The sequence below is a fragment of the Panthera leo genome, chromosome B2 (assembly GCF_018350215.1).
Source record: "Panthera leo isolate Ple1 chromosome B2, P.leo_Ple1_pat1.1, whole genome shotgun sequence".
NCBI classification, from domain to species: Eukaryota; Metazoa; Chordata; class Mammalia; order Carnivora; family Felidae; genus Panthera; species Panthera leo.
The window spans coordinates 142,781,208-142,798,360 of NC_056683.1; positions in this window are offsets into that span (position 1 = coordinate 142,781,208).

The following is a 17,153-nucleotide window of genomic DNA, read 5'->3' on the forward strand; positions in this document are numbered from 1 at the left end:
CTATTAAGTACCTTATTTTTCTAGGCATTCTGTCAGACTGGGGTACTCAGAGGCCTTAGAAAATAAAATGTTAAACTGGGAAGTTATTAAATTCATATTTTTTTTAATGTGAAGTGATTTAAAAAAAAATCCCCTCCAGCTTTCAAGTTGGAAACATCCAGAAACAGAGACGAGCAGCCGCAGCAGGAGACCTTAGGGCGCTCCACGTTTGTCAACGGCAGACGCCAAAACCCAAACACAAAGAAACTCGGGAGGAATCCAGGCCGCCTTGGGAGCGGCAGGTGGTGGGAGCCTGTCCAGAGATTGCGAAGCTCCCCGGGGCCCTCACTCTGAGGAACCTAAATGTAGCCACTGAGGTGAGGACAGCGCCGAGGTGGCCGTGGCTCACACCCTGGCAGGCGGGGCGCCTCCCCATCTTCCACCCCTAGTCTAAGACCATCAGAGCGTCTGGTCCCCCTGAAGCCCTCAGTCTCCAGGACAAACCATGTCCATGAAAACCCCGTGCTTTCCTCAGCCTTCCTGCTGCTTTACCAGGGCGAATCCTCCACCACCCCCAAGGTGGCTCTACTCACACCCCCAACCATTACTGAGTTCCTAACTTGTGCCATCCAGGTGTGGCATAGCTCAGGGCCGTCCCAGCAATGCAGAAATACAGAGGTGTTGCTCTTGGGGAACTCACAGCCCAGCTCAAGACAGAAATATCAATTTCTCTGCGGGCACTGAAAAGCATCTAGAAGTTCACCATTTAGTGAACCAGTAGCTTCTAGTTCCTTTTAACTTTTGGAACCTGCTGCTTTCTGGTGTGTGCATGAACGCACTGTGCTCTTGGGGTTTTTTTTGTAGGTGGTAAATCATACCCTGAGGGCCAGGCCTTCGTTGTCTGTGGCTTGTAAAGGTGCCTGCAGGGCTGTGTGCTGCAGCCAAAAATACAATCAATAAATAATTTGCACCTCCAGCTGTGTGGAAACCAGGCTTGAGGAGCAAAGATGGGGATCTCATCGACCCTGGGGTTTGAAGATCTTATCTGATGCTGATGGCCTTTCCCAGAAGATGCCTTCCCATCCGGGCGCCCTTCATCCCCACGTCTCCTCCCAGCCCCTACTCCGCCTCCCCTTACCTCCCTTCGCCCCACTCACCTTCAAATTTTCATCACCCGCCCCTCTTTCAGCTTGGATCTCCCTGAAGATATAAATGAACTCTCTTTAGGATAACAGTGGAAGGGCTTTCTTCATGACACTTCAAGCCTCAAGCCCAGTGGGCCTGTTATTTAAAGCTCCAGAAGCTGATAAGGGCCTCCTGAGTCCTGAAAGCAGCTTGAGCACAGCCCAGAATCGTCTTCCTAGGATATTTTCCAGCCCCAAGTCAGATGCCTCTCCTGGGAGATTCGAGTTGCGAGGGTGAATAATAAGCAAAGACTCCATCCTAAGTCATGCTGCTCTCATCGAGGACATTCCTGGACCCAACCTTCTAACAGTAAAATGCTTTTCCAATGGCAAACACCTCCGACCAGACAGCCAAACGAAGCTGGTAAATCTTAGGGAGCTAAAAAATTATTTGAGTCAAAAAACCCAAATCAAAGCAAACCAAAACAAAAGATGCTACCCAAAATAGCTTCAGTGTTTTCTTCTTTAGTTCTTTAGCAGCCCTGATCCCGCACAGATGATAAAATTCGTCTCTAATGCATGTGAAATGGTGTTCACGGAGGTGAAGTCAGCCGGTGATGCACTCCACAGGCATGCAGAGTAGAAACTGCAAAGCTCCATGGTGCTTCAGATACAAGGTCAAACACATAAGCTTCCTCCAGGGCCATAGGTCAGGTGTGGGACTTTGAGCACAGATGCCCTTCTCCAGCCAAGTCCAGTCCTCAGGGACGAGGGAGGGGCATCGGAACTAAAGCCGGCTGACTGGGGTAGTGCATGGAGTCTGCTTTTCAACCCCGCCCCCGGGAGAGGCCCTAAGAGGATCGTGTCCCTGAATCGGAGTACTCTAGGGACCAGACTTCTGTAGGAAGTCTTGAATGAAAATGCTTACAGTTGTCAGGTTGTTGTTCTTGGAGGTCTGAGCTTGTGCTCAGAGGTCAAGGTAAGCACCTGTACCCAGACCCCGGGGGAAGCCCCAGAGGTGGCTCTGTTGCCTGACTCACCTGGACCCCCTCACCCCCCCCCCCCCCCCCCCCCCCCCCGCTACTCTCCCCGGGAGTGGAAGAAACAGAGAAGCTCAGAACTCATGGTTGGTGCCCCGGAGGTTAATCTTTCTTTTTTTTTTTTATCTCCAGGGGTGCCTGGGTGGCTCAGTCAGTTAAGCACCTGACTTCCACTCAGGTCATGATCTCGCAGTTTGTAGCTTGGGGCCCACGTCGGGCTCTGTGCTCACAGCTTAGAGCCTGGCACCTGCTTCGGATTCTGTGTCCCCCTCTCTCTCTGCCCCTCCCCTGCTTGCACTCTGTCTCTCTCTCTCTCTCTCTCTCTCAAAAATAAATAAACATTAAAAATTTTTTTTTTTAAAGTAAAAGAAAAATCTCCATTTGCCTTCTCTGGGCATGAAACTTTCTCATTTTTTCCCCACCTGTGCACCTGCCTTGTCTTCCATACTGAGGGAGATTCTCCATTTAGGTGGGACCTGCGGCCTCAAATGCTTTGATGTTCTTCCCCCAGAAGGTGAGGCCTCTCTTCCTGGGGCTTGTGGCAGCTCTGTGGCCACGCTGACTGATGGAAGGTGGTGGAAGGGGTGGAAGGGCCTCCAAGGCTGGGTGCAGAAGGTCTCATTTACCAGAACACACACTCTTTGAGCCCTGATTCTAAGTCACAGGTCTGGTCACCTGGAGCCACCGTGCTTGGAGAAGCTCTGGTGAGGACCCCACTAAGCCCAGTCTTCGTGGCACCCCAGCCCCAGCTCAGACTCCAGACGTGTGTGTGGAGAAGCCTCCAAATGACCCCCAGTGCGGTTACTTGGGTCCCCTCAGACATGCTGGTCTTCCCAGCTGAGGCTCAGACACTGTGGAGCAGAGACAAGTCTCCTTAATGTGCCACCTTTAAATCTCAGCCATAAAGAACCATAAGCATAATAAAATGCTTCTTGTTCTCTGGCACGAGGCCATGGGGCGCTTTGTTACGCAGCGCTAGATAACCGGAGCATGATCTAAGCTGCTTTTCTCACCCCAGCTCTCACACAGACTCATTAGGCTTCTATGGTTCAACCCACAGCATGCGTCTTTCACATGCAGAGTGCTGTCCTGTGAGGGGTTGCTGGAAAGGGGGTTAAAGCCCCGGTCCCGGCACCCAAGGGACATCCAATGGGTTGGAGAGACACTCCTCCACTCTTCCTGCATGTAAACAAGTAGAGGCTAAGCGGAGAGAGGTCTCTCCCGCCTCTGATCACAGGACAGCAGGGGGCGCTAATCGCCCCATGTCCTGGGCAGGTGCACTACGAGGGGGCAAAATTCCCCCTGGGGTACAACGTGTGTCTCCTCAAGTTTGAAAGCTCTGTCCCTGGCAAGTGCCACAGAGGGTCTGCGGTCTTCCGAAAGCCCTCAAGAAATAATCCTGACCGCTCAGTGGAAAGTACACAGCCCCTTCCCAGGTAGCAAAGACTGACTAATTGTGAGAAGAGGGGAAGATAGTGCTTGAAAGAGGCAGGAAAGAACACCATTGCGGGTGCCCCCTCGCAACACATGAAACATACGAAGATCGTATTTATGAATCACGACACCACAGCAGAGAACTCTGCCAGTCCCTCCTCTGTCGTCTGGTCTACCCATGGTCCTGTCTCCCGGCACCTGCCTGCTTGGAGACGAGCCCTGGGGGCACCGAGGACACAAGGAATCCAGACAATCAGACACTCACGCAGGAGTTAAAGACCAAATTCCAGGGGCTGGAGTTCTCTGGCCAACAATGACTTCACATTCTTGGGAATAAACTATTGACCAGATGCATGAAGAGAAGATTCGTGTGCAAAAACAAGCACAGGCACAAAGCTAGGGTTCTGAACCAGAACGTCTTTCACAGACACGTCCACCCCGTGGGGCTAGGTTCCCAAGCCGGTTCCCCCAAAGCCCACTGAAGATCAGGACCACACCTGCCTAATGGCAGTCGGGGGAGCTTTGGATTCAGCCCAAAGACAGGGTCTCTTCAGCAGATAACTTCCAGGAAGATAATACCTTTGGGTTCCACTCATTTGGAAGTCCATCTCAAATATGATCACTGTCTGGAAAACTAGCTTTTCCCCCCCTGGCAAATGTCCTTTCTATCTGTTTTAAATTTAAAAGAAAGAAATGTCCTAGAATATTTAGAAAGTGTAACCGCCTATTCCCTTCCATGGGAAACAAACCTGAAACATTTTGATTCTACATCTTGCATTGGTGGCTGTTGGCTACAGAAAAAGAAACCGAGGCAGCATTGAGGGGAGAAGCTGGATGAAAGCCAAGATGTTTACAGGTAAAGATTGGGGTTTCCAGCAGTGAGCTTCTTGGGGGCAGAAGTGTGTCCTTCCCCCTTGTATCAATAGCATCATGTCACCCAGCCCTGAGCAGGGATCCCAATAAGGACATGATGAGTGAATGAACTAATGAATGGATAGATAAAAAGCAAATGAATAGGGTGGCTCAGTTGGTTGAGCGTCCGACTTCGGCTCAGGTCATGATCTCACAGTTTGTGAGTTCGAGCCCCATGTCAGGCTCTGTGCTGACAGCTCAGAGCCTGGAGCCTGCTTTGGATTCTGTGTCTCCCTCTCTCTCTCTCTGCTCCTTCCCCATTCTCTCTCTCTCTCTCTGTCTCTCAAAAATAAACATTAAAAAAATAAAAATAGGGGCGCCTGGGTGGCTCAGTCGGTTGAGCGGCCGGCTTCGGCTCAGGTCATGATCTCACAGTCCGTGAGTTCGAGCCCCACGTCGGGCTCTGTGCTGACAGCTTAGAGCCTGGAGCCTGTTTCAGATTCTGTGTCTCCCTCTCTCTGACCCTCTCCCGTTCATGCTCTGTCTCTCTCTGTCTCAAAAATAAATAAACGTTAAAAAAAAATTAAAAAATAAATAAATAAATAAATAAAAATAATTATTATTATTATTACCCAGTGAAAAATCTTAGACTCCCCTCTGCCTCCTACTCCCACCCCAAACCTCCACATCTAGTCAGATACTCAGGTCTCTTGATTTTTTTTTTCCAAACCATCTCTTGTTCTGTCCCCTCCTTTCCACGCCTCTGTCACGATCCTGTCTCTGGCATTAACACCTCGCATGTGCGCCACTGCCCTACACAGAGCTCTGCAGCTGGGATCCCATCCCCAGTGGCTTCCACTCCTGTTCGTTACCCATTCAATGTTCTTCAAATTCGTGTGCTCACTTATCTTTCTGATCAGCCTGTTTGTCCTGACCCTGTCCTTGCAAATTTGCCCACTGCACCAACCCCCTGTAAGTGGCACGATTTCCCTCCCCTGTCTTTTGACGTGAAATCCACACTTCAACACTTAGCTCAGTCCCCGCCTCCCTTGTGGAGCCTTTTGACTAGTACTGTGGAAGGAGTCACTCCCCTAAGGAACCTGATCCCCGAATACCTTTCCTTCCAGGACGGGTATGGTGCTCCCCACTGGCGGTCTTACGCTTCACCTCTTCTTTGAGCTTTTGGCCCTTTGTGTTCACTGTGGTGTTGGTTAGTCAGTCCTAGCTCAGGTCTTCTCTCCCTCAGATGCTGGCACCAGCCATGGTCATTGGCATCTCCTCTTCAACTGGTTAATGTCTTATGACTCACATTCCTCAGGGGTGTGCCCTTTATTAGATTACGTACCACATTGCATTAAAATGATCTGTTTCTGTTCTCCAATTTGATTAGAAGCTTCTAGATTACAATGATTCTTATTCATCTTTTTAAAAATGTTTACTTCATCCGAAGTCGGATGTTTAACCGACTGAGCCACCCAGGTGCCCCTGTCTTATTCATCTTCTTATCACCAGAACCTAGCACGTGAGCCAATAATATTTGTGAATGAATAACCACAGTGATGATGACAGCTACCCTTTGTCATTTACCCATTATGTACCACACTCCAGGCAGACAAGGTGCCCACTAATCCTCACAACCCATTGACAATTAGGTGTCATTCTCTCCATGTTATAGATGAGAGACGCTGAGAGTTTAAATATGCGCCAAGTGCAGGTGGGGTTCCAATCCAGGCTGTTCAAGGTTACACCCATACTCTGTTTTCCTCCGCCCTACTTGTTCTTTCCATGCACAAAGCACCCCAGCGTATTGCGCTCAAGCAGAGGCACAGAGACCTGTAAGGGCAGATCACACCTGCCAACATACTTGATTTGCAGGACACGGGAAAGAAACGGATCGGTGCCACTGTCCTACAGACTTGTGCATTTGAAGTGACAACAGGTCTTACCATATGAAGGGTGATATTGTGGGTTAGCTAATACATAGGCAGGATATTTGATGTCTTTTACATTCATTGCCACCTGGTGATAAAAAACAAAAAACAAAAAACCACAATGATAGGGATAAATTTCACCCCCTTTAAAATCGACCCAAAGGTTAAACTTACACCCAGACAGCTGTATGTGTATATCAACTTCCTAATCCAGAGACATGTCCATTTTCAATTAGAATCTTAGCTTCTTTGTTGATACATGAATCTTTAGGGAAAATACTTAGCTGGCTCCAGTTATATCTGGTTTAGTTTCATGTTCCTATCATCGAAGAGTAGTAAGAAACAAAGTCAAGGCCAGAAAATACAGAGAAAAATTAATATAAAAATAAATGTGAAGAAAATCTTTAAACAGCCAGTTTTGATGTACATTTTCAGACAAACGTATATTTCAAAACAGCTGAACGGTTTCTTAACCAATAGCATAAGAGAAAGAAAGAAAGAAAGAAAGAAAGAAAGAAAGAAAGAAAGAAAGAAGAAAGAGGTTATTGAATAATTTAGTATGTGTATACATTTTTGTCCTCTTCATATTCTAAAATACACTTAAGAAAGATGTGGTTTATTTTACTGGATTAACTTACCAGATAAGTGATTTAATAATGTTTATAAAACATATGCTTAAAGACGTGTCTGCTTCCATCAGCCTTTAAGCATACTGTAACCCTATTGCCAAGAATTACGTGTAAGTTTCTAATTGATTCAGCCAGAAGTGACAGAAGCCATTACTTGTTTTATATGCAAGGAATAGAACCTTAAAGGCTCTTGCCTATGTAGGGAAATAATGAAATAAACATAGGGAAGAACGAATCATTCTGTACATATGGTGATAGACCACGAAAATATATTAGATGCACAAATCAGGGGCAAAATATTGAACGTTTCCCTTTATGCTGTGGTCTAGGCTAAATTCGGACAGCCTGGCCCCTACACCTGCCACCAGAATTGGGGTCAAGATCCACCTGCGCCCAGCGTAGGTACCTGCAGATAAGTACCACTATTCAGCTCTAGAAGATGTTCAAATCACGACACTCTTCAAAACTTAATTACCTGATTCTATTTGATGCACGGAGAGATGTGAGCACTGGCTAAAGTACTCGAATAAATACTCCCTAAGGTTCCTCCTAACCTGGCAGTGCTATGATTTATGCAGCCAAAACTCCCAACCCGCAAACAAGAATAAACTATGCATTTATGCCTTTCCCATGAACGGGGGCTCTGTGGCAAGTGTTGATAGGAATACTGTATGCTTGTGTACACGCTCGCGTGGTTTTTTTTGTTTTTTTTTTTTAATTTTTTTTGCATTTATTTATTTTTGAGAGAGAGACAGAGACAGAGCGTGAACAAGGGAGGGGCAGAGAGAGAGGAAGACACAGAATCAGAAGCAGGCTCCAGGCTCCAAGCTGTCAGCAGAGAGCCCGATGCGGGGCTCGAACCCACAAACTGTGAGATCATGACCTGAGCTGAAGTCGGTAGCTCATCTGACTGAGCCACCCAGGCACCCCACGCTCGCGTGTTTTTGAGGGCCTCCCGGACACGTCATTCCTAGAAACAAATGGCTGTGCGCTGAGATGGAGGTCACTTGTGTCCGTGTCAGCGGGGCCTGTCTGGTCTGGGCCCTGCAGCCAGAGATCCAGTAATTCGGGGAAAACTCTAGAGAGAACAAAAGGGACCCCGGGTTCCAAAGCAGGAAAGGAAAAAAGACAGAAGGGAGACTTTTCGGCAGCCTTACCTTAAGGAATAAATTCTAAGAGTCAGAAGAAAACCAGGGAGATTTTTCTCCTGGTTCAGAAGAGCGTGAAGGAAAGAAGCCCAGACCCAGAAGGCCTAAGAGAGCTTCCGCCTGAGTGGCGAGGGTGTCCCCACGGGAAAACTGCTTTCTGCTGGAACAGGGGTTCTCTTCCCACAGGCACAGGACCTGCCCTCTCTCTGCTCCCACTGAGCCAGCCCCTGACTCGCACAGAGCTGACAAAGAGAGACCACCAGAGCTGAACATTTACGCGGCTTGTAAAACGTGGACCGCCAAAGCAACCTGAACCACGCGGTAATTTTTCAAATTATGTTAATTGCAAAAAAAAAAAAAAAAAAAAAAGAGGAAACAGCTCTCTGGCACAGAGGAGAGGCCTCCCCCTTCCTGGGCTGCCTGCACAGACTTGGGCCCGTGGAACCTTCTCTCAGAACTGTAAAGTGCAGTCCTGTCTGCCGTCCCCCAGGTGCCCTGTTAGGTCAAGGCAGTGGGTCTCCTGTTTGTTGTTCCCAAGTGTGAGGCTCTGCCTGGAAGTTCGCGGAGTTGACGTGTCGATGCTATTGTGCAATCGAATCAATACAGACTTTTAGAGAGAAAAAATACAGTTTTAGGACGGAAAATTTTGAATGTAGACAAGAATAGAGACAATATGTTAGTGACGTCTCATTTATCCATGATCTGGTTTTAATAATTATCCCAGTTATTTTGCTGATCTTCCTTTGTTTTTCTTCACACCTCTCTGTGTCTCTGTCTCTGTCTCTCTCTCTCTCTCTCACACACACACACACATACACACACCTTCTTCTGGACTATGTTAAATTGTGTCTCAGATATCATGTCATTTTGCTATAAATACTTGAGAAGGCATCTCTGATAACCTTGGTTTTCCACATGACCGTAAGACCTCTCAAATTAACAAAGATGCCTTATAATCAGTTAGTGGCCACTCGATGTTCAAATTCCCTCAATTGTCCGACAAATGTCTTTTGACAGTCAGTATGTAGGAATGAGGATCCAAACCAGGCCCCGGTTGCTATGGTTGCTAAGTCTCTTCCAGAAACTTCTTCCAGTTGCTCTTTCCCTGCGAGTTCTCGAAGTCCCAGTGTTGAAACCAGGGGGCAAAGCAGCAGAGAGGGAGCTAAGGCTGCTGGTCAGCTGTGCCTGCCAAGGGCTGCTGCTCCCCGCTCCCCGAGAGAGCAATTTCTGTCCGCATTTCCTGTTGTCACCACTGACATCACAGAGATAGAGCTGAGGAAAGTTGCTTTCTCTGGAGCGCAGCATTTGTCCCCGGGCCCAGATGACCCTCTAGGCCTCTGAGCTATTTCTCCAAACAAGAAACAGAGGAAACCTCACCCTGACAAAGGCCAAGAACAGAGTTCTTTGTATGTGGGGACATTCAAGGCATCTCTCCAGCTCCTTTAAAATTTTATTTTCCCTTCACATCCAGATCCAGCCCAGGAAATAATTTATTCTGAAGTTGTTTAAAAGTTTCCAATTAAAAAATCTTGGAAAGTAGCTGACCTATATTTACTGTAACCATATTTTCCAAATAAAATTCCAGACACATGCTCTGATAAGCATGTATGCACTTACCACACTATTTAAAAATAAAGGCCATTGCTTTTTTTTTCCTGCTTAAAAAAAAATAATCCATGTTAATTTTAGAGATGAAAGAAAGGTCAAAGAAGAAACCAAGTATCTGCAATCCTACCACCCAGAAATAACCACTATTAATCTTTTAATTCATTTTTCGCTTCAGTTTTTGTCAATAGCAGAAGATAATTTGTTACCAAGTTGAGTAATATACCGTATTATATATTATACATATATATGTGAAATTATATATATATTACACACATATAACTGTATGTACAATATATATACATATAGGTATGAATTTACCAATTAAAGCTATGTCACAAGGATTCTCTCACATCATTGAAGATTCTGTATAAATCTTATTTTTAATAGCTGGAGAAGAGTCTATCTTTGCAAATGCCATAATTATTTTTACGCACTACACATATCATTGTAAACTTAAATTGCCCCAAGTTCTTCGCTAATGTTAAATATTTTGTTAAAAAATACTGTGATACACAGTACGTGTATGTTTGTTCACACTTCTGAAAATTTCATAGCGTAGCCAAGAAGCAGAAATACTGCATAGTGGGATAAAAACTTAAAATCTCTCCATAAACACCATCAACTTTTTTAAAGGAAACATTGTATACCTAACACCTGTTTCTGAAGGTTTCTAAAGGAAAATGAGAAAATATTTTAAATTAGTACTGTTCCAGAAAATGTGGAAGATTTTAAAAATATATTCATCAAGCACTTGTGTTAGAAATGTTGTTCTAAGTGCTATGTATCTACTATCATTTACTCTTTACAAAACCGCCATGAGAAAGGACAAGACACTATTAGGATTCCCATTTTTCACACACAGAAAACTTAGGTGACCAGCCCAACTTACATAGACGATTCCTCATAAAGCTAAAAGTGCCTGGTAAGGGGCGCCTGGGTGGCTCAGCCGGTTTAAGTATCTGACTCTTGATTTCAGCTCAGGCCTTGATCTCAGGGTTCATGGTATCGAGCCACAAGTCGGGCTCTGCACTGACAGCATGGAGCCTGCTTGGGATTCTCTCTCCCCATCTCTTTCTCTCTGCCCCTCCCCTGCTCGCTCTGTCCCTCTTTCAAAATAAATAAATAGACATTTTAAAAGGTGCGTGGTAAGACAGAGTCAATGTAGCATGGTTTCTTTTTTATTCTAACCGTTATGCCACTCCAGAGGCTTCTACAAGCAAGGGTCCCAGCTGAGAGTTTGTAAGAGGAACACTAACCCACAGGGGAGGACCCATACCAACAAGTGCAGCCTTAGGACAGTCAGCTAATGCTGGCTCAGATCCCTGTGTGAGAGGCCAAGAACACTCCCCGGCCAATGCCATGCTCTACGCAATACTGGTAAGCTTGGGAATGACAAAGAGAAAGGACACTGTGGTGAGCCTGAAGGACGGACATGGTCATTCTTGAGTACATGTGAGACTCCAGGAGCCCCTCATGCAGAAGAATGGGATCTCGTGGAAGGAGAGCAAAGTACTATGGTCTCAGAAGCTTTACTAGTGGGCTCTAAGGACATAGTAATCCTGTTGAACCAAACATCACAATGTAGAGAAAGATGATCCTCATCTTTTCTTCTCACATTAGTTGATGTAGGGCTCCTCGGCATATTTTGCTGGCTCTTCAATGCCAAGGGCATTGTTCACGGCCCAAGAGATACATGGGGCCAAAACCCAGTCTTAGCTCCACTAGCCAATGAGGGCATCTGTGAGCTGTATCTGCCTCCCATTGTGTCTGTGACCTCATATGCTACTCCTCCTCCCCACCTGCTTTCACAGCTCGGGCAACACTGCCCCCTCGCTGCCCCTCCAAGGACAGCACTCCAGCCTCAGGACTTTTGCTCTGGCTGCTCTCTCTGCTTGGAAAGCTTTGCCCCATCTCTCTCTTCACATCTTTCCCCAAATGTCATCTCCTCAATGACCACCCTGTGAACAATTACAATTCCCAATACTCCCCAACCCCTCACCCAATGCTCTCTAGGGGGACAGTGATTTTTGTTTGTTTTGTTTGCTGATCTCTTCCAAGTGCCTAGAACATTCCTGGCAAATAGCTCTCAATAAATATTTGTTGAATTGAATGAAATCACTAAATGGATGAACCGTGGAGATGACAGTCTTGCTTTGGATATTTTCACAGTGAGAACACTAAAAGCCTGAGAGGGAAAGTGACTTTATTCAAGCCACTGGTAGGGGTTCTTTCTCCAAAGTGCCCTCACTTCCATAACTGGCCCTGGAGTCATCCAACTCAGCTCAAATAAAACCCTCCTCCAATGAGGCCAATCCAGAGAGGCCCAGATCCAGTGAGAGCAATTGACAAAAGGTATGAATGATGACGAAGCATCACCCTTCCAGGGAGTAGGCTTCACATGAATCCCCAGTTGAGGGAAAACTTCTTTCTGGGCAGCAAGCAGACTACATACCTTCCCCTTTCCAGCCCTCTCAAGAGCAGCTGTCTAATAACAACAAAGCCACCAGGAAGCCAAGTCCCCAGAACGCACTTCATCTAATAGCTCAAGTCCATCCATGACCCATCCCTTCTTCTCTTTTCCAAGTAGCTGGACACTGCAAGAGATCATTCCCGGCAATGAGACAAAGTGAACTGCTCTAGGGGATATTCAAACTACAGCTCATTACAAATGCCCGGTATCATAAACACTTCTCTGAAATATCTCCCTCTTCCCTCGCAAGCATGTGCAGAGAGCAAACACAGACAATACATAATTTTGGAGCAGATTTATTTTTTCCATGATCTCTGCTCTCTTTTAACGAGCAATTTGTTGTATATGTTAGCTTGAAATAAAATAAAATAAAATCCTGGCGGTGATGATCAAAATCAAGAACCCCAAATGTAAAAGCTATCTCTTAATAAGTGTGTATTCTGGGATTTCAGATACAAGGTTCACAGGCCCTCAAAAGATCATTACATGAAATTCAGTGATCGTGAGCCTCTTAAGGTTATATATGCACTTTTGTGGATATATGAAGACACATGCATTTATTGGTGATCTCTCATAAGATTCTCAAAGGGATGTTCCCCCAAATTGCTGAGAACCATTGATTTTGACACAGTCAGAAGTGTTACCGCTCAAATGGGTGATGATCAAACTTAACTCCATGATGTGTGATGCAAAATTTGTGATTGCTAATTGTATTTGCAGCATTAATGCTTTTCTCTTTTGGGGTGAGTACCATTATCAACACACAATAACCTAGCTAAATAAACTCTTAGTTTGGAAACATAAACTGAGTGTAATAAATTAATTCCCTAAGTATTATTCCTTGCTGGTGAGAAGATTCTCACTCTGGTCTTTAACCACGTCTCCCTCTTTCTCTCTCACGTTTAACCTTGTGCAAAACACATTTTGCAAAGTAACTATTTGGAGCCACATTTTTCAGAGAAAGACCCTGAGACTCAGAGAGGTAAGCAGCTTTAAGGCCTCTTGGCGGGGAAATAGAGGAACCAGGACCTTAGCACAGACCCACTGGATCCTGAAGCTTGTGGGTTTTCCAACAAGGCAAACCACCATCTTGAAATTTATATTTTGTTTCCTGACATCAGGATTTTCGGATCTAGCTTTTCCTTTAATGCTGGGTGGTTACACCAGAATATTTTATACCAGCAATTATACTCACCAACGGTATCCGTGAAAGATTTTTAAATATTGGTAGCTCTGACATGGTGAAAGTCATCAAAACGTGTTTTCTCTGATTTTGGCTCTGAGTACTGAGTCAGCAGCAGTCTAAAATGCTGCAGGGACTCAGTGCAGAACTTCCCAAGAACCCTCCCCTTGCAGCCAAATGAAGCACCTTAATGTACACACGAGAACTTCCCTGAGTCCCGAGCAGCAAACTCTGTGCTACTCACTGCTTTGCTGAGAGAACAAAGGGGTGACGATGTGTGGACACAAGGATTAGGGCCTCCCTCTCCTCCGTGGCAAATGGCATTTAAAGCAAATACACGAATATACACGTGTGTCACAATATGAAGGTGCCCTAGAAGAAAATTATTTGGGAAGGAAAGGAGACGGTATTTATAGCTTGAAAACAGAGAATGTTCAAAATGGGAAAATAAAGTACTTCTCTCATCACTACTGATGTGTTTTTTGGTGTCTGTCTTTAGCATACGTCTATGGGTCTTTGTGAGGCCCCATGGTAATCCCTCAATGATTCATGAACTACAAGTCCCCATCACAATTTCCAAGTCATTGGGAAGCATTTAATCCCCAGAAGTAGCGATTTTCTCATTTAGCAGGAGAGTGGAAGGAAGAGGGAAAGTTTGGCTGAGTGCAGAAGTCTAAGAATGCCCCAGCACACACAGGCCCCGGAGAAGGCTGCTTGATGGAGACATTGGAAAGCATGGCTGCTTCTCCCTCGGCCAATCAGTTTCCAACATAGCTTCCAAAAATCTATCTTGTGTGTTTTCTGGCAGCTCCACTTCTAAGTTATTGGATTCTAGCACAGTCAGGTCAAATATCAGCGTGTGTCCTTACAAATGAGTCACCACCTCACAGACTGCCAACATCTCGAGTCCCCTCTTACTGTGTCATTGTGTCCCCGCACACGTGCGAGTCCACACAAGGGCTGCCCTCCCTTAGCATGCCCACCCACCCCCATAGGGAACTTGCTTCTTCACACACATACAGGACTGTAGACATATGCTTGCCAATGACAGCTCTTAGCCATGTTGATTTACGCTGGAGAAGTGTCATCTCTAAGTCGTCATCAAGTCTAACCAATAGTTCTCGGTGGAGGGACACCACCCCCTAGGGAGCATTTTGGAAATCTGCGGGACCTTTTGATAATTACGAATCTTGGGTGTCACTGCATTTAGTTGGTGGAGGCCAGGGAGGTATGAACCAATTTTGTACCATTTTTCAATGTCCTACCAGTCAGTTTTATAGGTGAAACATTTGTTTATAGCTTTCTGAGCCTGGAACGCCAATTTCACTTCTACATATAGTAGAAAGTATGTTTGTAGTTTTAGCAGACACTGAATTTTCCAAGAATGCAACCGTTATATGATTCAAAGAGAAAATTGTACATTCTGTATTTGAAATTTTACCAAGGGTTGTTCATCATTTTTGAAAAATCACAGCTCATAGCATGGCTGTCACTGATTCAACATTCCTGCGTAAGTGTGATGGCTTTGGTATAAGCACTAGTAACTCCTTATGTGGGGTTGTGCCTGGTATTGTCCTACGAAGAGCAATGTCAATATGAGTTCCTGATATTGAACCATATTCAAGCAGTCAGCATAAGAATAATGTGGGAGTTTTTAAAAATTACCAATATCCGGGCCACTATATCTAACCAATGAAATCAAAATCCAAAAATTAGGGTGCCTGGGTGGCTCAGTCTGTTAAACATCTGACTCTTGATCTCATAATCTCATGGTTTGTGAGATCGAGCCCTGGGTCGGGCTCTGTGCTGACAGCACAGAGCCTGCTTGGGATTCTCTCCCTCTCCCTCTCTCTCTGCTCCTACCCCGCTTACGTGCACTTGGGCGCTCTCTCTCTCTCTCAAAATAAATAAACTTAAAAAATATTTAAAACTTCTACTTTCGTCAAGATGGCAAACTGTCACCATTCAAATTTCCACTTCTTTCACTAGCACTCTTGATCTAGTCCCAATCAGACTTCATTAAGTCAAGTCCTCTGTATCTCCTCTGCTCTAAATTGCTTGCCACATCTCAGTGCCCAGGTTAGAGGCTGGAGTCAACCCCCTAAACAGCCTGGAAGAAGAAAGTATCCTCAGTCCTTTTAGAGGAAGCATCGATATTCTCAAGCATATTTTTCAATTGTCAATATTGTTTGAGAGCATGTTCCAATGTAAAATGAAGTATAAGCAAAAAACCTTAAATCTTTAGTCCAACAGAGACATTAAAAAAGGGAAGGTACCACAGGGAGCTGAGGACTCAGGGACTCCGGATTGACTTTGAGAGGAGAGAGTTTCTGCAGAGCTCAGATGGCGGACAGCACGAAGGAAGTCCGCTCGTGCAGCTGTCCAGCTAGCTCGTGCGCGCACAGACACTGTGGTAGTATTTTCCTGGCACTCAGCAATTCATTCCCCAGATCTGAGAACATCATCTAAATCCTAATTGATGCTGTAGCTGCACTTAACCAGGAGACAAAGATGAGCCAAGGTCCCTGGCGCGCTTGAATCACATATCATAATTGGAACAATGATTTTCATTCTTTTCTTCACTTTTTCTGATTTATTTCCCAACAGTATGAGAGACAGAGACAGCAAGACGCAGAGAGACAGAGAGTATGATTTTTAGAGTCTGAGAGACCTGCACCTTCTAAGACCTGAGGAAGGACATACAGTCCGCTTTCGGCCGGGGGGGTAAGCAACACTCCTCACATAAAGAGGTGGCTTGCTACCCGGTCCCCCAGCACCTTCATCCGCTCTGGGGGTGACATAGCTGCTATCTTCTGCATGGTTCCCTTTCCTTATAGCATGCCAATTTCTTCTACGATAGGTGTTGGCAAACTTTTCCTATAAAGGTCAAGATCGTAAGTATTGTAGATTTGTGGGCTCTTTCTTGTATTCTTTCTTTCATATATATATATATATATACACACACACACACAACCTTTTAAAAATCTAAAACTCATTCCTAGCTCCAGAGATGCACAAAACAGACTGCAAGGGGAACTTGGCTGGGGACCGTAGTTGGCCCCAAGCTCTTGATAAATGGGTCTCAGGCAGGAGCTCACACTCCGTTAGTCTCAGGTCTATGTTCCCAGCTGAGGGGAATATGGAGGAGGGTAAGAAGAAGGCAGAGTAGGGAAGGGCAGCCAGCAGAGCAGGGACAATATCTGGGGCCTTAACCTGGGCGGAGGGGTGGGGGGGCACTTATGTCTCACTTTTACACTTGACAGCCGCTTTAGTTTTTATTTGGATTTCCAGAGGGCAAGAGAAAGGTGTGCTGGGGGAGAATCTCCATGCCTATCAGTCTTAGAGGCTGGGTAAGTTCTCCTATGAAAGAAGCAAGCAGGAAAAAGATTTAGGTTCTCTCCACACAGGAATCCTTTCCTGTAATGCAAGCCACCACATGCACAGGGGTCATCGGGCCCTCTTCACCTTGTCCTCCAGAAGTGGGGCTCAGCGCCAGTACCAAAAAATGCTGATTGTCTCACGGCACCTGCTATGAGTAATAAAGTCCTAGGTCTTGCACCTCTCTAGGACTGTGCCCTGAACAGACGAGCCTGCAGGAAAAGGTATCCGCTAAAGCATGCTGGGACATCTCGGGATAGTTTCACACCGATGAAAGCAATTTTATATATTTCTCAGACCGTCTTCTTGGAAAGATTTGGAAGACTGGGAGACACTGAAAAGCAGGGTCTATACTTGGCTCACCTTTGTGTCTGACG